Genomic DNA, 25,216 nt, shown 5'->3' with positions numbered 1-25,216 from the left:
TATTCAAGAAGTTGCAACCTTCTGTAAACAGTGGCATACCTGGGGGGGAAAACATTCCCGACATATTCAAGAAGAAGTTCTAACTATCTAACTCACCCTTGGAGACTGCCCCAAAACTGGCATTTCAAGTTCCCAGGGTAAATCCTCCCTCTCTGCTGACTAAAACATTGTGCAGTGAATTTGATGTTGCATCTTGTGCCACTGGTGATCCTTCCACAGGGGATGAGGGCCCCCCATTAAGCCCGGTCGTAACGGTGGTTTCCAACATACAGTGTACAAATCTGTTTGGGCCCCTGATGGAGGAAGGGGGGGTCACCTGTCTGCGCTTCACATGTACAACCTGGAGCATGTGTCGCTGACAATGACATGACCAACTTGCCCCATGACACTGGTAGATTGTCACTGTCTTATGAGGGAATTGATTTGGCCACTGTTCTTCAGAGGGTGGATGAAGTCAAGAGTTTGGTGTTATTGTTGAAGGACGCTTTAACAGGGGACAAGGTACAGAAGCATGTGTGCAAGTGTCAGAGGTCAAATGGTGGTGGGATTACCATTACGTCCGAGTTTAGGTTGAGAGCAGACCCCTTTCCCGGGGGGGGGGGGGGGGTTTGTTACTATTCCCTCTCCAAAAAGTCCATCTATACCTTGTGCAGTGGGATCCCAGCTTGCGCTCGCAATTATAAGGCGGACGCATAATACAGTTTCCAAAAATAAGAATCCCTCTGGGTTACAAAGCCCCGTTAAAACCTTGACCTTGTTAATGGTCCTCGGGGGGGGGGGGGGGTTGGGGGGCGGTACCCAGGCACCTGCTGGGGCTGTAAGCTCTACTGCACATTTTACTAAGTTTTCTACCAATGTTGTTTACTTGACTGGCACAAGTCGGTCAGCTTTTATGGAACAGGGCCAAGGACTGAGGAATAAAGGTGGCACCATTTATATGGCTGAGGTACCTAAATTAGAAGTAAAACGCACATCACTGTCCCATCAATATCTTACAAATTGATTAATCTGGTATAACACCGTATTAAACACAGTGGTTTTATTAGTACACAAATGTATGTAAATGAAATTAATCATGACAGATATATTATGAAACAATCCCCCCAAAGACAAAACACAAAAATCAATAATTCAACTTATATACAATATATAATGACACAAAGCTACAACACAGACCAACATAAAACCAAAGCAAAAGACAAAATCAAAAACGCCGGACTAACAAATACTGACATCCATATATAAAAACAGAAAGGTCCCTCTACCATAATCAAAATCATAAATATATACAATCATATATTATGCAACTCAACATGCAGTCCTTTTTCACTGCAAACAATTTCTCTGATAATTTGTTTCGAATTCATATAGAAATTAATGTTCAGAATAAATCTCTGCACGATATAGGAAATGTCCTGAAAGATGTAAAGGGATGATGTATATAAATCTTATCCGGTCTCCACTTGTAGCTATCAAATTTTCATAATTCCTCCAAATAGTGATTATTTCTCATTGAGGCCGACGCGCGTTTCGGTGGACTTGCACCTCCTAATATTCACAGAATACTCGAGCCACCTTCATCAGGGCACTGTAGGATACTGATAAATCATGTCAGTCTAGAATCTAAACATAATAGGGAATAAATATCTAAATTTAATACTCCTACATCTATACAGGGGATTGTCAAGTCTGTTCCTGTGACACCAGAAAAATACATTGAGCGTGAAATTTGATAGCTATTCAACACCATTAAACCCGTGCAAAAACAAAAAAGACTGAAACCAAATAAACCGCAAATAAAGTTTTTAGCCGCATACAGAGCCTCCGTAATAAACAAATATATGCCAATAATGTCTAATTCCTCATCCTACCTGATGGTATTAGCAGACCAAAGTAACTCCAAATGCCACTCGTAAGGATAGGGGGGCTTGTTCACTCTAAAATAGCAGACAACAAAAATAAACTGCTGCAAGATCATCCAAATACGTATCCATTACAAAATAGTTTCGTATCCTCAAAGTACAGCAAGGTCAAATCTGCCTATCAAACAAATAGTAAGCAACACTTAGCCTCGAGCGTAGTCACTTGATGTGTTATCAGCTCTTCCTCTACCTCAGTTGCAGTCATTTACCAAACCTAGCGCAGCCCCAATCCATGCCGCTTTTATATTTAAAACCGAACCCCGGGATGGAGTGAACATCAAGAAGGGACTATCGGCCCACATGTGTGCACATCACCCAAGCGAGGCGGCGGCCATGTTGAAATGATGGCATATTACTAGAAAATTGCAAGCAAATGCTGCCAAGCGCACATGTCGGCGCAGATAGATAAATGACAACATAAAATACTAAAATATATTGAACTGACAACGAAGTATCTACAGAAATGATTCTGTATAATAAATCTAAAGAACAAACTAAATTATGGCAGCCAGGTAGGAGTGGAGGCAAGATGTATACACATTACAACAGAGCATTATCAAAATCGCGCAAATACGCGATTAATTTATATGATGACAAATTAGCAATTTCAGGCATACAAAAAAAGTCCCTAATGGTAGATAGCATGGCAAAGAAAAAAGCATAAAGAGAGGGTGGAATGATATACATGTACACCCCATAATTAGAAAGTAGAAATATATCAATCTGGGAAGAATGGAATAATGAGTCCAGGTAGAAAGAAGAAGCTACTGGCATAGATTAGAGGGCATTATACCAAAGTATTTCCTCGGTCAGACCTTTCTCAAAGGTCCGTGAAAGAAAAATCCAGAATACCTCTAGTGGATTCCACACATGCACCCCCTCTCGACCACATTTTTCCAATATGGTCCATCTTATCTCGTCTTCCCTGTGGTTATGTGTAGCCCAATGAGCAACCAACCGGGCATTTAATTTACACGTTTTTATCGCAGACTTGTGTTCCCATAGTCTGGTCCTGAACTCTCTAGATGTCTCACCCATGTAACCTAGGTTGCATGGACACAGAATCAAATACACCACATTTTTGGATTTACAATTCGTCATGGTTGTCAAAACAAATTACCCTCTGGTACTTTGGAAACCTATGATTCCCTGATAAATAAGGTTATCTACTGGTTGCATGGCCAGCCTAATTGCCTCAGTCATTCACGCTGATATTCTCGAGGTGGGCAGACACAGCCAACCTGGCTCAAATTTTTATTTTATTTTTATTTGCTTCGTAGACAGGTTGTTGGTGGACAAACTTATGGATTTTGAATTACGTACCTGCCACCTTAGAGATTTGAGAGGGGTTGGCATTATACTTGTAAGTCTCCCACCCACCGTCTGTTCACTTACATACTCTGATGGCCTAGCTTCAACACAAAAGTGTGCTTTAGGCCCGGTAGTAAAATCTTCTCATATACTACCAGTATCTGATTGACTAAATATTTATTTATATTCAACAGTCTCAACCTCGTTTTTGGAGGTTAAATCTGGAGTACACAATGAGGATATGCATTAAAGGGAGGCTCAGCGTCCCAAGCCTAGAGTTGTGGCCACTAGCTCGGAATTATCTATTATGTCCTGGAACTTAGCGGGGCTTGATAGGAAGATGGGAGACCCTGAGTGGGTCAACTGCATCAATATGCAGGATATTTGCCTTTTTCAGGAGAGTTGGGTTGAGGACCCAGTTTAAATAGAAGGGTTTTTATATATTGTTTTGCTGCTCAGCCCGCAGAGAGGGGTATAAAAATAGATTCACCCAGTTTATTGGGAGTACAACTTTATATTTGATTGAGACTTTTAAGTTTATCATAATTAACATATCCCCCGGTCTGTCCCACGGGGATCAGAGTCTCAGACCCTGGCACAGCTGTCTGAATTCTTGGACACCTTGCATCCTTTGACAAATGTAGTGGTTTCAGGAGATATGAACTGTACTTTTTGAACCTTCTTGTTTAAACAGTGATTTAATAGATGAAGATGAATTTTAGGGTATTCCACAATTAATGAATAAACAGTGCATTTGTTCCTGTGCTGCTTCCCAGTTGGTATCCTTCTGTCTTAAACATGGACTTAGGGCCTGCAATGGCCGTACTCATTCTGATTTGAGTGCTGCGTCTACCTTTAAGCGAGGCCAGTCTTCTAGTGTAATTGACTATTTCTTAGTGGATGTTAGGTTATAGCCTTTTTTTAAAGATATGAAGGTGAATTTAAGTCTTGAGAGTGATCATAATCCTCTGCTCCTTACCTTACACAATGGTGCATTTAGGAGATCACAGAATGACCATCTTACTGTGGTCCCAGCACCACTGTTGAATAATAGATATACTCGTGTTTGTTGGCCAAAAGTGTTGTCTAATCCTTACTTGATTAATGGAATCAATCGTTTGATGTTATGGTCGTTTATAAGGAGTATGAAGTTAATAACATTCCTATTCTTAGTATTCATGAATATATGTTAAAGAAACTGCTGAGTTTTTTTTTTTTTTTTTCTTTCTTTCTTTCTACAAAAAGACCACCATCAAGCATTCTGATGACAACTCTAAAAATGTGTTGTTCAACAAGGATTGTTCCAAGGCCAAGTTAGCATTAAAAACAGCTCTTATGACACGTTTCCAGAGGGTGATAAAATCTGCCTGTATTAGGGACTTATTGTAGGCAAATCTAGCTAGGAAAAGTTGGGAAGATACAACCTAGCAAAACTTGCTTGATGCAATAAAACATAATGACAATGTGACATTCTAGAAGCTACTGTCTAACAGACAAAGAGGGGGCAAGAGCACTATTTGTAACCATATTCAACCTGAGAGTTGGGTGAACCATTGTTTTCAACCTTTATGCTTTACCTTGCAATCTCTCAATTCATGAACCTCTTCTTCAGCAGCTGGTTAGAACGAACTATCTACCTAACGATTTAGGATTAGACTCCCCTATTTATGAAGATCCAATTATTTTTACCTTGGAGGAAACTACAGCAGCAATTAATTCCTTAAAATCTGCTAAAGTGCCAGGCCAAGATAAGATACCGGGGAATCTCTATAAATCCGACCCAGTAATATGGTCCTGGTATATAAACATGATCTTGAACGAGATTGCAGCTGGGGGCCCAATTCGGAGTACTTGTAAAGGGGCTGAAATCATTCCCATCTATAAAAAGGGTGATGTGAGCTCCCCTGTAAACTACAGACCTATTAGCTTTATTGAAAATCTTTAGAAAATCTTTGCTAAACAGCTTTTGGAAAGGCTGTTAAGTTGGGTTCAAGACCATCAGGTGCTATCCCCACTCCAAGCGGGTTTTCGCCCAAAAACCACTACAGTAGATCAGGTTTTTAGGCTGATGCTTTTATATTGGAAATATGTAGTCCTTGCCAAGCAAAATTTATATGTCGTTTTTGGGGACATTCGATCTGCCTTCGACATGTTTCTCAGAGAGAAACTATAGGAAGTGTTGCATGGAATGGGTACTCCTACCAGTATAATCCATCTAGTACAACGGCTACAGGAGAACACATATGCTTATGTGAGATGGGGTAACCAGGGAGAATTAACAGATCCTTTTCCCATTCAGCAGGGGGGGGGGGCGAGAATGTGTTTTGGCCCCAACCTTATTTACCTCATTTATAAATGAGGTGGTACAAGTTTTGTCTGTCAGAATGATGTCCCCTCTTTAAATGCCCAGAAAATCCCTACATTACTTTTCGCAGATGATTCTCATCTCTAAGACACCAATGGGTCTTCATATTTTTGTCGACTGGTTCAAATCTTACTGTGCAGATTATGGCCTGGAACTGAATGTTAATAAAACTAAATCAATGGTGTTTAGTTCAGGATCAATTAGGAGATGTACTATTATTTTAAATGGGACCCCTTTAAGTAAGGTCAGTTCAATAGACTACCTGGGTGTGAGGATTTCAAATAATTTACAATGGGAGGATCAGATTAGTAAAAGGGTGGCACTTCTTCAGTTTGGGGCGGGCACCATCCTGCGTTTCTATAAAAGTACTGTAACAAAAGCTGTCTCTATAGCTATTAAGATTTATTTGGCAAAGGCACAGGGCGTGGCTGCTTACGGTGCCGAGGTGTGGGGGTTTTATAATACCAATAGATTGTCTGTGGGTGAAAACAACTTAGCCAGGGCTCTACTTGTGTGTCCTCTTAGTACACCCTTGACCCCGGTTTTTCTGGATCTCTGGTTTAATTGTATCTCTGATCTGATCTGATAGCAGCTCTGAGACCCTTACTCTTTTGGGTAAGAATCTGGACCACACCTGAGTTTATCAGATACAGGGATTCTCTTCTTGACCTTCTAAAAAGACTGAATGCAGTTTCTATCACATGGCTCAGGCATGTGTCAAGATGGTTTTGTACCTTGGGGCTTGAAAGTTTTTAAATTCTGTTTACTGGTCTTATGTAAGAAACATTCTCCTCCTTTGTACATCACATGGTCGGCTGACTAATTAGTTTTTTTGATTTCAAGTGGTATTCCCAGCTCAAATTTTACCTAGACCTTATACCCGATTTACTGGGAAAGAGTTTGTACGCTCTTTCGTTTTTGGTGTTTATTGCTGTTGTCTTTAACCAGCAGTTGGAGATCATCATCATCAACATCTGGTCTATGCCCCGCCTGTTGTGACAGTATTGAATCTGTTGAACATTTCATGTTTTTCAGTCTGGCGTACATCATTCCCCGTCATAAGTGGATTTGTACAGTTTGCCGAAATCTGGGCATAAGAATGTTGCACTGCTTTAAGGATTCCTGAAAAGTGATACTTCAATTATTTTAATCTCTGTGGTTAGCAAGTTCCTTATGGCTGCCTGGCATATACACCCTTCTTTTAAAAAAAGTTTAAAAAAAAATTCTTGTAAATAAGTATGTTTTGGCTAATGAGTGGGAGGTTTCTTTTTTTATTGTAAATATTGATTGACTTTTTAACTCCCTGTTTTTAATTTATTATTTACTTTCCTCTTACCTAATTCATGATCTCGGATTGTTTTATGGTTTTTGGATTTTCCTTTGATGGTTATGTTCACCAAATAAAGCTTGTGTTTACTACTACTACTACTACTGGGTTCTGTAACGGAGAACATCCATAAACATTATGGTGGTCTAGCATAGAAAGGGGAGGTGGACATTACTGTGATCCAGAACATGTCGTTCATGGAGCTATTACAGGGACCTATTCAGGCCTCTCAAAATCAATCGCTATGGCTAGTCATTTTATCAAGTTGAGCTATTTTTAGGACCTACTCACTGCTTCTGGTGAGTTGACAAAGAACAGGTAATTTTTTCAGTCAGAAAATAAAGGAGCAATAATAACATGGTTAAATCCTGTTCTTGTCACATTTGCCCTCTGTTCAGAGACCGAGGTCAAAAGTCAGTTTATCTTCTTCCAATTAATTGTCCTTCTGACTGCAGAGTTCCTGAATTTTGTAAAGTGAACTGTGTGACCTGCTGTACAATGAGTTTGACATCAAAGGGTGTAGGGTATCGGGTTTTTCCTGACCCACATTTTAAATAAGCAAGTCAACTGTAGAAACACTTAAGAAAAAAATTATCTATTTCAGTAGTAAAGGTAAAATATGTTTTCTGAAACCCAAATTCTTAGATTGTGTATTAACAATATCGTTTTGTCAGTAAAGATGCACGTTAGTGGGAAGGTTTTTGGACATTTCTTGGAAGTTTGCTGTCTGTGAATGACAATGTGCTACCACATCATGGTTTAGTAATATATTTATTAAAAGTGCTTAAACATAAACTGAGAAACACTTCTGCCCTGATGGCAATGCTATAACAAACTAAGATGTAATTCATGGATCGTTTAGTCTATTTAATCAAACAAAATACTTTTTTGTACAGAATGGCTGAGCTCACATATTTAAAGGTTCACTCGTATGTGAAAATGAATAAAAAGCAGACTCTGTAAACTAAAATATTTGCGTAGGGTTACACAGTTTGAGACTTGTTTACAAGTCGAGTACATTACAGTTAGGTAGAGTAGATTATTCAAGTTACTCAACTTGCAGTCAGGGAGTGCAAGAACATGCCAGATACTGCAGCCGAAGGAGTATGATGGGCCATAATGTCCCCTAGACACAAGGAGAGATAAAGATGGTATCTGGGATTAGCTGGCTGGAGAGATGCCACTGCTATGATGGAGCAAGGTCAAACTGGATGTTATGGTTATTAAGAGGGCTAAGGAGACCACAGGCATTAAAGGGCATAGCCCCCACATGGTGGATTGATTTGTTATTTCCCTGTCAACACTTCAAAGTTGAAGTTACAGTATGTGACATACTGGTTACTAGTACACCTCAACACTGGTAACCCCATACTTCCAACCAATTTTAGCAGATGATTCCCTCTTGCCCTTGCCACGACACTTTGCACTGCCTGATGTCTTTTTGCCTCAAGAGCTTATTCTGCGTACCTCCATAGACATCCCTTGTGCCAGGGCTGAATCCCCAATGCCCCATTTTACGACGGTTTCTTAAGGGAAACACGTAATCATGTTTTGAAAGGGTTTTTGACCATAAAGGTATCATTTTTGATTGTCATAGTTGGAGGGAATTTGTAGGTAGGAAATACAACTGTTTGCTTTCTCCTGCAAACCTAGATGTGGTAATAACTGTGGGGCGCGCACACACACACACGTAGAAAGCAGTTCATTTTCAGTGGGCGTTTGATACTAGTGGTGGTCAACTGCAGCTACATAGATTTTGGCATGAAATAAATTGCCTTACATGGGGTCTTTCAGTTCTACCTGTTTTGAGGTCAAACCCGCAAGAGCATGCGCATGCACTGTTGCTTGCAAGACTCTTGTGGTCAGTAAGGAGCTTGGCACTCACCCATGGCTTACCATACGTTGCCGTAATTTTTCATTCTTCTTTGATGCCTTCTCATTAGGCTATGATTGCCATGCGCCGCTTCCGTTGCTGTCCATGTCGCACAGACCAGGTACAGATTAATTACCTTTTTTGTATTGGTGACGGTGTGCTGTATATTTGCTGCTTGCGCTGGAATTCAGGTACTATTTTTCAGAGTTCTGACAGTCAATGCTGGCCGCATCCTAGGTATTTTTTTTTCTTTCTAATATATTCTTGTTCTCCCCCTCATGCCCATCTCTTCAGTTTTAACCTAAGAAAAAGCGCAATGAAGTGGCCAGTGTTGGCCACTTCATGGCACTTTTAAGTTCATACTGTCTAAAACTATTGATTTTGCCAGTGCTTGTTTCTGCTTACGAGCAAGCAATACTCTGAACCTGTATTGCATATAAAAGCTACGCTCAAATCATAGGGCGCTTTTCCCTGCATAGGAATTCTCAGGAGCTTACTGGTAAATAAATAACCAGCAAACTAAAAAGTTAAATCACCTTTGGTCGTTCATCAGTGCTCCTATGACCCCACTGTATTTTGTTTCGTCTACGTGTTGATCTTGGGTTTATCTGTTATGCAGTCATTGGTTTGGAAACCTGTCCGCGCCACCCAGCATATCTGTTTTTTTAAAAGTCGTGATTGAATGAATGGATCACAGACTCCAGCGAAACCACCTCTGCTAGGGAAGAGTAAATGTATAATTAGAGAACTTAAACCTAAAGTACACAGCTGGCCACACACATGCCTATGTACATTTGGTGGGGTGGCGCTCCAATCGAGACTTAATAAAGGAAAAAGAAACCTGCAGGTTATCCAAGGGTACAAGGAAATTTGGGATTGCCAGACGCGGGAATGACCAGAATTGCTGCCTAATCAGTAGAGTCCAACAACAGATTCCTTTAAAGTAATGTTAGTAACCACAATAATCTAGCACCATAATGTGTGCACCTTGTCGCTACTCGCAGTAGGACTGTGTTTAACACGTTAAAAAATGCAAAGACTGGGATCTCAAAATCCTGTTTGCATACATTAGCACACTGAAGATTTGTTAACTATGCAAACAATTGCACTTTCTGCTAAATCAGTAATGATTTTCTACAGTCTTTTGATGGGGCGCGCTTTCAGGAAAAAGCATTCAGACAGTTTGTGGTGCTCAATCCATAACTGATGACATTTTCAACTAACTAATCCACAATAAGAATTAATGTGTTTGCAACAACGTTCGTGCCGTAAGTATAGGTGGAAGTAATGGAGAAAGATGATCGGGAGACTAAACTGACCAGGGGGAACTCGAGGTGCTAGTCCAGGAAGTGCGCAAGATAGCACAGTCATCTGTGAAAGGAGTGCTTTAAATGAGGAAAACTGTAACAGATGGAGTGCAGCAACCTGCTAAATAGTACAAGACTGACCTAAACCACACCAGTTTTGCTCTTTTGCTATAGCTTCCAAATGCAGATAATTCAGGGGCAATTGTCACACAATTTTAACCCCTTCGCTGCCAGGCCTTTTCCCCCTCCTGTGCCGAGCCTTTTTTTGGCTATTTGGAGCAGTTCGCGCTTGGGCCCTCATAACTTTTTGTTCACGTAAGCTACCCACGCCAAATTTGCGTCCTTTTTTTCCAACATCCTAGGGATTCTAGAGGTACCCAGACTTTGTGGGTTCCCCAGAAGGAGGCCAAGAAATTAGCCAAAAAACAGTGAAAATTTCGTTTAAAAAAAAAAGAAATTGGAAAAATGGGCTGCAGAAGAAGGCTTGTGGTGTTTTCCCTGAAAAGGGCATCAACAAAGGGTTTGCAGTGATACAATCACCAGCTTCCCAGCTTTCAGGAACAGGCAGACTTGAATCAGAAAACCCAATTTTTCAACACAATTTTGGCATTTTACTGGGACATACCCCATTTTTACGATTTTTTTGTGCTTTCAGCCTCCTTCCAGTCAGTGACAGAAATGGGCATGAAACCAATGCTGGATCCCAGAAACCGCAACATTTCTGAAAAGTAGACAAAATTCTGAATTCAGCAAGGGGTAATTTGTGTAGATCCTACAAGGGTTTCCTACAGAAAATAACAACTGAAAAAGAAAAATATTGAAATTGAGGTGAAAAAAACATCAATTTTTCTCTAAGTTTTACTCTGTAATTTTTTCCTGCAATGTCAGATTTTCGAAAGCAATATACCGTTACGTCTGCTGGACTCTTCTGGTTGCGGGGATATATAGGGCTTGTAGGTTCATCAAGAATTCTAGGTACCCAGAGCCAATAAATGACCTGCACCCTGCAGTGGGTTTTCATTCAATGCCGGGTATACAGCAATTCATTTGCTGAAATATAAAGAGTAAAAAATAGCTATCAAGAAAACCTTTGTATTTCCTAAATGGGCACAAGATAAGGTGTTGAGAAGCAGTGGTTATTTGCACATCTCTGAATTCTAGGGTGCCCATACTAGCATGTGAATTACAGGGCATTTCTCAAATAGATGTCTTTTTTACACACTGTCTTAGATTTGGAAGGGAAAAATGTAGAGAAAGACAAGGGGCAATAACACTTGTTTTGCTATTCTATGTTCCCCCAAGTCTCCCGATAAAAATGATACCTCACTTGTGTGGGTAGGCCTAGCGCCCGCGACAGGATACGCCCCAAAACACAACATGGACACATCACAGAAAACAGACCTGTTTTTAGCAAAGTGCCTACCTGTAGATTTTGGCCTGTAGCTCAGCCGCCACCTAGGGAAACCTACCAAACCTGTGCATTTCTGAAAACTAGAGACCTAGGGGAATCCAAGATGGGGTGACTTGTGTGGCTGGGATCAGGTTCTGTTATCCAGAATCCTTTGCAAACCTCAAAATTTGGCTAAAAAAACACATGTTCCTCACATTTCTGTGGCAGAAAGTTCTGGAATCTGAGAGGAGCCACAAATTTCCTTCCACCCAGCGTTCCCCCACGTCTCCCGATAAAAATGATACCTCACTTGTGTGGGTAGGCCTAGCGCCCACGACAGGAAACGCCCCAAAGCGCAACGTGGACACAACCAAATTTTTGAAGGAAAACAGAGGTGTTTTTTGCAAAGTGCCTACCTGTAGATTTTGGCCTGTAGCTCAGCCGCCACCTAGGGAAACCTACCAAACCTGTGCATTTCTGAAAACTAGAGACCTGGGGAAATCCAAGATGGGGTGACTTGTGTGTCTGGGACCAGGTTCTGTTACCCAGAATCCTTTGCAAACCTCAAAATGTGGCTAAAAAAACACATGTTCCTCACATTTCTGTGGCAGAAAGTTCTGGAATCTGAGAGGAGCCACAAATTTCCTTCCACCCAGCGTTCCCCCACGTCTCCCGATAAAAATGATACCTCACTTGTGTGGGTAGGCCTAGCGCCCGCGACAGGAAACGCCCCAAAGCGCAACGTGGACACATCACAGAAAATAGACCTGTTTTTAGCAAAGTGCCTACCTGTGGATTTTGGCCTGTAGCTCAGCCGCCACCTAGGGAAACCTACCAAACCTGTGCATTTCTGAAAACTAGAGACCTAGGGGAATCCAAGATGGGGTGATTTGTGTGGCTCGGACCAGGTTCTGTTACCCAGAATCCTTTGCAAACCTCAAAATTTGGCTAAAAAAACACATGTTCCTCACATTTCTGTGGCAGAAAGTTCTGGAGTCTGAGAGGAGCCACAAATTTCCTTCCACCCAGCGTTCCCCCACGTCTCCCGATAAAAATGATACCTCACTTGTGTGGGTAGGCCTAGCGCTCGCGACAGGAAATGGCCCAAAACACAACGTGGACACATCACATTTTTTCATAGAAAACAGTGCCTACGTGTGGATTTTGGCCTCTAGCTCAGCCGGCACCTGGGGAAACCTAGCAAACCAGCGCATTTTTGAAAACTAGAGACCTAGGGGAATCCAAGATGGGGTGATTTGCGGGGCTCTGACCAGGTTCTGTTACCCAGAATCCTTTGCAAACATCAAAATCTGGCCAAAAAACACTTTTTCCTCTCATTTCGGTGACAGAAAGTTCTGGAATCTGAGAGGAGCCACAAATTTCCTTCCACCCAGCGTTCCCCTAAGTCTCTCCATAAAAATGGTACCTCACTTGTGTGGGTAGGCCTAGCGCCCACGAAAGGAAATGGCCCAAAACACAACGTGGATACAACATATTTTTTCACAGAAAACAGAGGTGTTTTTTGCAAAGTGCCTACATGTGGATTTTGGCCTCTAGCTCAGCCGGCCCGGGGGGGGGAGGAGGGAAATGCCCTAAAATAAATTTGACCCCCCACCCCCCCTGCCCAGGTGCGACCCTTGCCTACGGGGTCGCTACCCCTGCGTGACATTGGCGCCAAAAAACAAATTCCCGGTGCCTAGTGGTTTCTGCCCCCTTGGGGGCAGATTGACCTAAAATCGACCAATCTGCCCCCAAAGGGGGCAGAAATGCTCTAAATACAGTTTGCCCCCCAGGGAAGCGACCCTTGTCTGATGGGTCGCTCCCCAGCTCTAAAAAAACAAACCAACAAAAAAAAACAAAAAACATTTGCCCTTGCGCCTAGAGGTTTCTGCCCCCAGGGGGGGCAGAAATGGCCTAAAATAAATTTGCCCCCCGAACATCCCCCCCCCCCCCCCCCCCCCCGGAGCGACCCTTGCCTACGGGGTCGCTCCCCCTGCGTGACATTGCCGCCAAAAAACAAATCCCCGGTGCCTAGTGGTTTCTGCCCCCTTGGGGCAGATTGACCTAAAATCGACCAATCTGCCCCCAAGGGGGGCAGAAATGGTCTAAACACAGTTTGCCCCCCAGGGGAGCGACCCTTGTCTGATGGGTCGCTCCCCATCTCTAAAAAAACAAACAAACAAAAAAAAAAATTGCCCTGGCGCCTACAGGTTTCTGCCCCCCCCCTGGGGGCAGATCGGCCTAATAATAGGCCGATCTGCCCCCAGGGGGGGGCAGAAATGGCCTAAAATAAATTTGCCCCCGAACACCCCCCCCCCCCCGCCCCCCGGAACGACCCTTGCCTACGGGGTCGCTCCCCTTGCGTGACATTGGTGCCAAAAAACAAATCCCCGGTGTCTAGTGGTTTCTGCCCCCTTGGGGCAGATTGAGTTAAAATCGACCAATCTGCCCCCAAATGGTCTAAATACAATTTGCCCCCCCAGGGGAGCGACCCTTGCCTGATGGGTCGCTGCCCATCTCTAAAAAAAAAAAAAAAAAAAAAAAAAAAAAAAACACAAAAAAAACACAACAAAAAAATTTGCCCTGGCGCCTAGAGGTTTCTGCCCCCCCCCTGGGGGTAGATCGGCCTAATACCAATAGGGCGATCTGCCCCCAGGGGGGTCAGAGATGGCCTAAAATAATTTGGCCCCCCCCACCCCCCCGGGGAGCGACCCTTGACTACAAGGTCGCTCCCCTTGTGTGACGGCGCAAAAAAAAGATCCCTGGTGCCTAGTGGTTTCTGCCCCCCTTGGGGGCAGATTGACCTAAAATCGGCCGATCTGCCCCCAAAGCGGGCAGAAATGGCCTAAATACATTTTGCCCCTCCAGGGGAGCGACCCTTGTCCAAGGGGGTCGCTCCCCATCTGTAAAACAGAAAAACAAAAAAATCCCTGGTGCCTAGTGGTTTCTGCCCCCCTTGGGGGCAGATCAGCCGAATCAAAATAGGCTGATCTACCCCCCCAGGGGGGCAGAAATGGCCTAAAATAATCCCCCCCCCCCCCCCCCCCCCCCCCAGGGAGCGACCCTTGCCTAAGGGGTCGCTCCCCTTGCGTGAAATTCACGCAAAAAAAAACTCCCTGGTGTCTAATGGTTTCTGCCCCCCTTGGGGGCAGATTGGCCTCATCAAAATAGGCCCCTAGGGGAGCGACCCTTGCCTAAGGGGTCGCTCCCCACCTAAAAAAAAAAGAAAACATAACAAAAAAAAAAAAAAAGATCCCTGGTGCCTAGAGGTTTCTGCCCCCCCTGGGGGCAGATCGGCCTAATAATAGGCCGATCTGTCCCCAGGGGGGGCAGAAAAGGCCTTCCCAAAAAAATGCCCCCCTGGGAGCGACCCTTGCCAAAGGGGTCGCTCCCGTTGCATGAAATTCTCGCGCAAAAACAAACTCCCTGGTGTCTAATGGTTTCTGCCCCCCTTGGGGGCAGATTGGCCTCATCAAAATAGGCCAATCTGCCCCCAAGGGGGGCAGAAATGGCCTAAATATATATTGCCCCGTAGGGGAGCGACCCTTGCCTAAGGGATCGCTCCCCACCTAAAAAAAAAAAAAAATCATCACAAAAAAAAGGTCCCTGGTGCCTAGAGGTTTCTGCCCCCCCCCCCGGGGGCAGATCGGCCTAATAATAGGCCAATCTGCCCCCAGGGGTAGCAGAAAAGGCCTTCCTAAAAAAATGCCCCCCCCGGGAGCGACCCTTGCCCAAGGGGTCGCTCCCTTTTGCCAATTTCACTGAAGAAAAAAAAAATCCCTGGTGTCTAGTGGGGTTTCAAAAGCCGGATTGCAAGCAATCCGGCTTTTGAAACCTGTGAGAGACTTCAAAGGGAAGGAAATACATTTCCTTCCCTTTGAAGCCTCTCGGGGCCTCCCCCATGGGATTGAAAAAGAAATGCAAAAGCATTTCTTTTTCAATCGCGCTGGAAGCTCTGCTTCCAGCGCGATGGGGGAGACCCTGTGACTAATCAGCTCGCGCGCTGACGTCACGGGGGGGTTGGGGGGGGTCGGGGGTGGGAGGGGTCGGGGGTGGGAGGGGAAGGGCTTCCCCTTCCATCCCTGGCTTGGGGGGGTGGGGGGGAACCCCACAGAGGGAGCGAGAGCGCTCCCTCTGGGCTCTGGGCACAGGACGTAATGGTTACGTCCTGGGCACAGCAGCACTGTGCCTCAGGACGTAACCATTACGTCCTGGGCACAGAAGGGGTTAAAAGCTTCCTTCTGGAAAGCAAAGAAGCTAAATCTCCTTTCTATAGTTTCTCTTTGGAACAATCTCTTGAAATAATAACACCTACAGAAAGATAATAACAGGTGGTGCACCTCTTAGTTTTCTGATGTGCATTTCAAAGTTATATTTGACATCCCAGTGAGAAACTAAATATTTCCGTTTGTAAACACAAGAAGGTTTATTTTTAGTTGAATGTTTACATTGCCCACAATTGGTTTTGTAGGTTTTTATTTTTTTTATTTTTTATATTCGTTTTCAACCAGCATCTACATTTTCAAAGTGACCCCTGTCTCCAAAACCACTTTGGGCAAGACTGTATACAAAGAAGGCACTGAATGGCCATTTTCAGGGTACAAGGTGGCTTTCATCGAATGGGTCTGGAAACTGAATCTTTAGGCATAAACCAAGGCGAAGTGCCTTTCAAAACTATTAATTACCTCACTAATACATTGTAAACTTCTAAACCAACGTACCCTGCTAAAATCTCAGTGCCCCTCCCTCTAAACTCCCACCCCTTCACAACAAAACCTGCCATACAACTCCTGCACCCACTGACGTTACCTTCACCCAATCCATCACTTTGATACTAAAATATATCCACGGACCTCCCTGAGCTGGGTTTAACCCCTTGTGAGTACCTCCCCTACAACAATTGTCCTGTTTGCACACCAATTAGGGAAACCCACAGCTGTTTTCCTGTCTCGCCCAAGAGTCCTCTCACAAACATCTTGGGGTTGGGGGAAGGGGGATAATCAAACAACCTTAAGTCTATAACCTTACCTCTTGTCCAAAAGCTGTGCAGTCTTCAACCTAAGATTCAGCAGGAAATACTCCTTGCCACTTAATGACAAATGTACCCTATCCTGTCAAAACAAACACTGGTCTTAGACTCCTCATGATTTAAAGCTGAAATCCCTGTGAATCTGTAAAACCCTTGTTTCCCAAGATTGACATTCCTCATCTGTTTCTCAATAGCACTAGGCTTCCTGGAACCACTTGGATAGGTCAACAGCCCGCTCACAGGTACACTCTCCAAACTCATGGTCTTGTTTGTCCTTTCTGTTGAAAGAGCTGGGTTGTAGGATATTTTGGGAATTAGGTCAGGTTATTCTAGAGGGTTTACTCTTCATTCTAAAAGGTATGTGCATTTCTCTAGATTAGATATCTTTGTTGGGTAGGTGAGGAGGAAGGTTACAGTATGTAGAATGTTGACCTATACATAATGCAAATCATGCAGTAGTGTATTTGGAATTCAAATTACCACGGCAGAGGCAAGGAAGGCGGTGGACTATTGACAGGAGGGGGTTCCACATAGAAGATACAATTCAAAGGCTGAAAAGCAGATGTATGGCTTTCTTTGATTTGAATATAGGCATAGCAAGTATTAATTTAGTGTGATGTTGTTTATAAGGCATTCCTGTGTGGTCCGGTTATAAATGTGACTTATTTTCAGAAGAAGAGGAGGACAGAGATTGCTAGTATTGATCAGAACATTGGAGAAATTCAGTGTCTTAGAGACTTTGGCTAAGCCAGTAAGTGGGATTCCTGGCACCCCTCGATTCAGTTAACCATGTCAAATCAATCTTCATTGCTTTCACCAAACCAATTCCTGCAAAGAAACTAACCATTCTTTTCAAGGCATAGAACTGACTAATCTAGGCACTTCTACAAACATTGCGGTTGGATAAGGTAACTAACAATTTCCCCTACCTCATTCCACTCAAGCCACCATCCTCACAAACACCATCACCCAACAAATGAAGAAATGTCCCACAAGCCATACAACAGGAGTAGTGCTGCACAGACCAGCTACACAACCTATGAAACAAACAACATTTAATACAATCCTAAAGAGCATACAAAGAAAGTTAACTTAAACAACCTAGCATAACACTGAATACAGCTAGACCTCCACATGCCCAAAAGTTTTTAGCCTCTCTTCCAACATTCCCAGTCATTTGCCTTCTGTTGCAGCCCCATTTCTAAAGGAATGCGTCCAGTAGTTAGAAGAACCCAGGCTTAATTAATCCAAAACCTGCCATAGTGTGCCTAAAATTGGGAAGGAGGTCAAAAAAGGACCATCATGCACAAAAACCTGAGGTGGAGATATACCTTATAAACACATGAAATCAAACAGTCTAAAAACTGGATAACAGGAATGAGCAAAATTTTGTTACAGAATTGTCTCTTGACACCTCCACAAGCCAGCCTTACTGTTTGGTAACTGAACCATAATTCCCTCAGATGAAGTGGCCAGTCCTCAACAAAACACCTTTACCCCTCAAACCCACCAATTTTTAAATATTAAATGGCCTTTGATATAGCCAAACCATGCATAAGGAAAACAAAGCTGATTTCCAAGGAGAAAAACAACCAAAGACCCCTTCCCCACAAAATCTGATAACCACTTACTAGAAATTGGCCTGTGTCGGTTGCAACAAGCATCCCCTTTTCTAGCCCATCGTGCCGCCACTTCTCAGTTAGCCGAAAGTTTTCCCTGCCACAAATCATTGAAAGTACCAAAGGAAAAAAATCAAGAGAGGCAGTGCTTCTCTTCTGTTTAAACCATTGCTGAGGTCCAGGCTCAGTGACTCAGTGACTCAATGGCCAACCCAGAGGAGGCTGTGGGCACCTTCAGCATCAGAAAGAATTGCACCTGCCACAGCTAGTCATCATCCAGTGTCAACATTGTAAATCCATTAAATTCTTTCAAAAAGGTCACCTAGAATCTCCTCATGCTTGCTTTGATCTCAACCCTTTGGTGTTGTAAAATAGCCACTGCTTCAGAAAATAAAAAACCTCTTGCAAAAAGCTCAACCTGCCCTCGCCACTCTGTTAGCAAAATTCAAATGCCCTAGTAGACATTGTTATTTCCTCAACTCCAACTGGTGGGAATCCCCTACCGGTTCCAACAATTTATCCAAATTTGATTCAATAACTACCTGTCATACGGATTCTAGATGACACCTAGCTGGACAGCCAGTTGTTATTCATAGGAGGGATCTGATTCCAGGACCTTAAGCAAAACACATCTCCTTCTGTTGGTGTCCTTTAGTGCGAGCATCCAGCAATTGCTTTGTGCATACTCCTGTGCAAACATTTCATTTATCTTGCTTAAGTTTTGTGGTTTGGACCATTTATTCAGAGTCCCGCACCCCAACCCCCTCATAAGCTTTCTTATGGAAGTAGTCAGTCGCCATTTTTAACTTTGAGTTCGATGCACTGAAATAGACTCCCTAGTTATACATGGTATACTTGTGTGAGAGGACAGTGTTTAGAAGCCCGGATCTGATTAAACAAGGCGTGGTCAGAAACTGCGCTAATCCACACAGAATATCAATTGAAAGTGTGTTTTTTTTTTTCTTCTCCTTGTGATACCCAATTTGAAGAGACTCCTCATGCCCCTGTTACACACACACACAAAAGGGCTTAGTCCAAGGTGCAGGGCATTTGGTTACCATACAGTGGGCTTAACGCCTGCCCTTTATCCACCACTGGCTTGCTCCATTGTCCCTGTTATTTGCTTGCTTCTTATTTGTCAGTTTTCATATGCTTTCCTTCTCTTATGTATGTCCCACCCCTGAATCGTGGACTCGTTACTGTGTCCTTTCATTGCTCACTTTTTCATGTGATACTTTTTTTCTACGTACGTATGTTTTCCAGCTGCCTCCCTTGTGTACTTCTCCCCTCTCCATTCTGCTCCAGCCTACCCTCCATTTTCCATGGGCTTCCCCCCAGACCATCTCCATGGTCTGTATTTTCCTCAGTACCCCCTGCCCATCATCCATTGTCCGTGAGCTAGCCCCACTTGCTGTTTGTGTGCTTGCTCCAGACTCTGTAACCTGTTGTCTTTCCCTGCATCCATTTGCCTGCCTGCTCTCCCTCTGTGTTGCCTCGTCCTCCAACTTGCCCCCCCCCTTCTTCATACAAATGGGGGAGTGGGTTGGGTGGTGAGGCAAAATGGGAGGAAAGGGAAGAGAAAAATGACATGGGTTATGAGAGGGGACCAGAGAAATTAAAGCATGTGGCTAAAAATTTAAATAATGGTATTCCCAACATTTTTATTTATTTAAGTTTAACATCTACACAGTAAAAAGGTATCAAACTAAAATGAATCTAAAACCACTACTGCTTCATTGTCTTTCCAGTACTCTGTTAGAGCACCAGAAGGGAAGGGGACTTGCACTTTTGGTGCAATGCTGGTTCTTCGTATGTGCTGTTGGAGCACTAATGGGTCTGCATTTGTGCATGTGGTTGTGCACACGTTTTAATTTTTAGCAGTTGTCGTTCACTATTCATGCATGTGGTGATTGTGCATGCTTGTTTACATTGTTGGGGCTGGGGTGGTTCTTCGCACTTGATTGAACTGTTAACAGTTTAGGTAGAGCCTAGGCAGCGCACATGCACGGTCCGCAGGACATGCTGTATACAGTCTGTGGGCTTTAACCACTCCCACTATTGCCGTTTGTTCTTTGTTGTGCTGGTCTTAAATGCTTTCTTTAGATTGGTGCATTTTTCGTAATGTCCCTCCTTTGTGTGCTTTGTTCCCTCCCAGGCAATTTCAGTAAGAGAAAATTTTTGTTGGCCATCATACTGCATTCACGCTTCCTCCCTCGTGGGCATTGCAGCCTTTAGTGTTCTTTTGGTTATCCATAGCAATGTGTTCACACTAGTGAATACAGAGTGCTTAGAAAGGCTCCAATGGTTTCAGGTTTAGTTTGTTCTTATGCCTCTGCTCGAGTGCTGCTACCTGCTTTTCTGGTCTCTGTGGTAATTCCTCATATTAAGTCCTCTAAACAATCCTGCAGGCTGCTTCTCTGGTCCCGTCGGTAATTCCTCATTCTAAGTCTTCTAGGCAGTGATGGTAGCTGCTTCTCTGGTCCCAGTGGTAATTCCTCATTCTAAATCCTCTAGGAAAGTTTGCAGCTGTTTCCCTGGGCCCAGTGGTAATTTCTCTTTCTTAGTGCTCTAGAAAGTGCTGTGAGCTGCTTCTCCGGTCCTAGTGGTAATTTCTCTTTCTTAGTTCTCTAGAAAGTGTTTCTAGCTGCTTCTATGGTCCTAGTGGTAATCCCTCATTCTTAGTCCTGTAGACAGTGTTGCAGCTGCCTCCCTGATCCCATTGGTAAGTCCTCAATTCTAAGTCATCTGGGCAGTGCTGCATCTCTGTTCAGACATCCATGTCGCTCCAAATCAAAACACATAGTTAAAAGACAGTCATTTGCAACACCAATAGCTCTAACTCTCACAAATGTGAGACCTATTGCATTGCAAATGCTTGTTTTCCAAATGTGCCTATGCGGGTTTAGGATTGTGGAGAGTTTGCATTTGATTCATATGAAGAGCTGTGGAGCTTCCCAAACAATCCTACCCTTGGTCCTGCCGCCTAACACCAAGCTCCTGTGGTCAAAAGCTGAGCAGAATGAGCTCACTGCCTCTACACCACAGACAATAACAACCCGGCTAATTTTAGCAATATCATGACGTCTTTGCGGACATGGACTCGAATACAGTCTAAGGACTGAGATGCAGCGGTGTGTCCTTAGTAGCAGCAAACATCTGTCTCCCTGCTACTCAGCCCCCCAAAGCGCCCCACAAAATAAGGCCTGTTTATTAAGGCTTGTCTGTGCCTTTCAGCAGGTCTTTCAAGAGTCCCTACTTTATTGTTTTCATGTTATCACTGTATATTTGCATGTACATAGTGCACATCTATATTTGTGTGTGCGCTTCCGCAGCAGAAGTTTGCTGAAAGCCACACTCAACCTGTGTATCTCATTTTGAAGATCGTGTTGAGATCTGCTCGGTATTTGGGTAGTGGTTTCTTGAAGGCTTGTTCTTTTTGCTGTGCCATAAATGAAGCTTGCAATGCCACTTGCAAACGTTAAAAAAAAACTTTCAGTAAATAGGACAGAATATTTTTTCGCTCTCCATCTTAGAGCCAAAAGGAACGGCCTATGTAGTAGTTCTCCACATATCTGTTTGCATCTGAAGCAGTGCGGGTTACTTTATTTGCTTGGCAAACTTATTATAAATACGGTAAAAGGTGTACGTTACCCATAATGGAATATATTATAAGTTAAACATTATACCCTTCCTCCCCTCTTCTTATGTCTACCTTTTGACAGTCCAGCTGACTAAACAGATGCACTATGTATCATGCTTTGGGTCTTCTCCTTTCAGCCACTGGCTTGACTGCCAGTAACATCCTGGCTCACCGTGGAAATGCATTATTCTTTAACCTACTGCTTATTAGATAACTGGATGTATGCTTCTGCCTCCAACTGCATGAGTAGCTCTTCCACATCTCCATGTTAGCTTCTTGTTGATAAATGTCAGACTTTACAGAAGATGTAATATAATACAGAGCTTTACATCGTTTTATGTTTACTAAACATTTGTTGTTGCAAAGGATGACAGTTTTTATTTTTTTATTTTTTCAAACTCACTTTTTAGGTCTCTGCTAGGCAGCGCATGCGCTGTCCTTTGAAGACTACTGTAGTTTTACAGTGGGCTTAGAGCCTGCCCGTTGCTTTCCATTTGTTGACTTGCGTCGCACTTGTATTTACAGCCTTGTAATTTGTTAATGCAGGCCTAACGTCATTTCCGTTCCTGTCTGTGAGCAGGAACCAAGCACAGATTGAATAGCTTAATCAGTGCCAATCTGCTGCACCCAAGGTGATTGAGGTACTTCTTTTTAACTACTGGGACGTTGCAAACAGAAGGTGTGTGACATGGAATTTTGTTTGTCAAAAACGTGCCCAGGAAGCCAAAGTTTTTTATTATTTTCCATAGTTAACGTGTTTTTTGTACTTTGCAGAGTCGTATTCTCTTGCTTTGCACTCGTGTTTTGTTTTTCTTTGTGGGCTGTTCTCAAAAGAGGACTCTTATCTTGTTCTAAATGTTGCAAGCCATCGTAGTTTTTTTTTTCTTAAGTGTAATTTCCGAAATTATACTTTAACACAATCATACAGTACACCCCAATCCACCTCAGACCAGTCCATTCACCCCACTCCAATCCGCCACTCTCAATCCTCCTAACCCATCCTCTCAAATCTGCCACATTTGTCTCACTCCAAAATCGAAAAACAGCCTTCTCCACTTAAGTCCATTTTAAACCTCCACAATCCAACCTACCCATTCCAGTACAGCCCACCCCACCTTAATCTACCCCACTCCAGTGCAACCCAGCACCCCCTTTATCCACCCTGTTCCACTCCACCCCATGCCAAACTTACTCAATCCAACCCATGCCAGTCCACACCAGTCCACTCCACTCTGCCACGGAACTCTACTACCATCTACTCTTTTGTATGACACTGTACTTCAACAAATCCATTTTGATACTACTCCTCCCACTCCACTTTGACAAACCACACCACTAACCTTTAGCCATGCTGAGGAGCTACCACACTGAACAACATGTCAAACACATCGACAAGCCAATATATTGTGAATAGGTGCAACCTATTGGCCTTGCCAGTGCTTCTAATTCATACATTCAAATGTGTGTGTATGCATGTTAATATATCATATATTTCACTTTAGAACTTCCCTGTAATTTTTTTTTTTTTTTTTTTTTAGTTTGGTTCTGAATTTACTCATACAACACCTTTGAAATTTACTTGTTACAGTTGTAGTTATCTAAAGTAGCTAAAAATTGTGCCTTAAGATAACTCACACCCCGCCATGCATTTGTTTTTTTAATGAATAATTTTACAACAATTGTTAGTGATATTATCAATGATATTTATAAAAGATGTCATAAGTGCTGTACAGGGGTGTAGAATTTAATACCACATCTACTTGTCCACAGGACAGGTTGTGTCAAATCTCCCTGTCCTCTAAAAAAAAAAAATCTACTTGTTTCTTTGGTGCCATGTAGTGCGGCTACAAATTATAGCAGAAATTTAATTGCGTAAAAGCTCTAGTAATAGCCTGTCTGATTATGCCAGGATAAGACTACAGTAGGGTTTGAATACTAGCAATTTCAAGCCCTACTTTAGTAACTTTCTTATTTTGCCACCTTTCCGCAGATCTATGTATTGGGGCTACAGAAAGGAGTAAGCAATAATTCCAAGCTGGAATGCCTTTGAGTCTGTACAAACCTACTAAAATGCATGTTTTAAGGATTTTCACCAGCTCTTCTCTAAACTTATCCCATACTGAGAAAGATTGGAAATTTACTCTCAACAAGGGCAGAAATAGATGTTCTTCCAAGGTTGGGGGAAAAAAGTGGTTGGAGGGAAAGAGAACTTGTAATCGCTCAGCAGCTTTTCGCATGAGCAAATCTACACATTCATATTTCTGTCTGCATCCCCTGTTTTTTGCCTTAAAAAAGCCACATTTCAGAGTGCACGACAAGCAGTATTTCAGTCTGTTTATAAAAAATAAAAATCTCTCCCTTACCTGGAAAGTAGACTCTGCTAGCTTGGAAGTGTGGATTCAGCCTGTCTGTATCCAAGGAGATTCTGAATAGAACAGCAGCTGCCTCCTCCCTGCCCACAGGAACTGGACTTCAGTTAACTTGGCCCTTATATAAGTTCCTATTGGTTGCTGCATATGGTGTTGTGATAGGTTGTTCGGGGCTGATCTTTCTATTGGTTTAGGGATTAGAGTTGGGCTTATGATTGGTGGTAGGGCTGAGATGCTGATTGGTTCCTGATTCTAGGGCTGAGGTTGTGATTGGTTGTCAGGTTTAGGGGTATGATTGGTGATTAGGGCTGCGTCTCATATGGGTCGTTTGAATCAGGGTTACAAATCTGATTGGTTACGGTTAGGACTAGGTTTCTATTGGCCAGTAGGGCTATTTAAGCCTAGGGCTTAGGACGTTTTCAGCCTGGGCGTCCTGGCTAAGGGTGGAGAGGACAAGGGCAGGTGCCTGTTTGGGACTAGGCCCAGAAATGCTGCCCAATTCTCTATTGACCAGAAAGGAGTTAATTCCCTACACATCAATCAACATGCAAACACATTATCTGCAAAGACATCCAACTCGTGCATCACAAACTGACCGCAGACAGATTGCAATGTCCCATCATCCAACACAATACCCCTTATACAACATATATCCACCCCATCTACAACAGTCAAACCTCTGCATTCTCACAGCAAACACTACTCTGTCCACTCCCACTAGCACAACCTGCCATCACCCCCACAACACAACCACACTATACATTACTTTCATCCTTTCAGATACACACTCCCTGTTCATACAAACCAACAACACTATCCTCGGTTTGTTCCACACAGACCACCTTTCATCATAACAATTCCCAAACCCAGCCTTCCAACACGCCATCTACAAACACCCTTCCCCTCTCTTCACCAATTACACACAACCATACAATCCTCACTCCACTCCACCACATATATTACCTCTTCCAGTCATCACAACTAACACAAACTCCCCTGACACACATCCATCTCCTCTTACACACCTCATACATTCATCTCCAAAACACAACACCCCCATAATA

General features: G+C 43.2%; 1 protein-coding gene across 2 annotated transcripts in view; it reads left to right on the top strand.

Annotated features, from left to right (window-relative positions):
- The window catches only part of TSPAN31 (tetraspanin 31), a 155,448-nt gene that overhangs the window by 11,994 nt on the left and 118,238 nt on the right, over positions 1-25,216 (top strand). The window lies entirely within an intron of this gene.

The sequence above is a fragment of the Pleurodeles waltl genome, chromosome 4_2, assembly GCF_031143425.1.
Source record: "Pleurodeles waltl isolate 20211129_DDA chromosome 4_2, aPleWal1.hap1.20221129, whole genome shotgun sequence".
NCBI lineage: Eukaryota > Metazoa > Chordata > Amphibia > Caudata > Salamandridae > Pleurodeles > Pleurodeles waltl.
The sequence above is the reverse complement of the archived record's forward strand: the minus strand, read 5'-3'. Positions and strand labels throughout refer to the sequence as shown.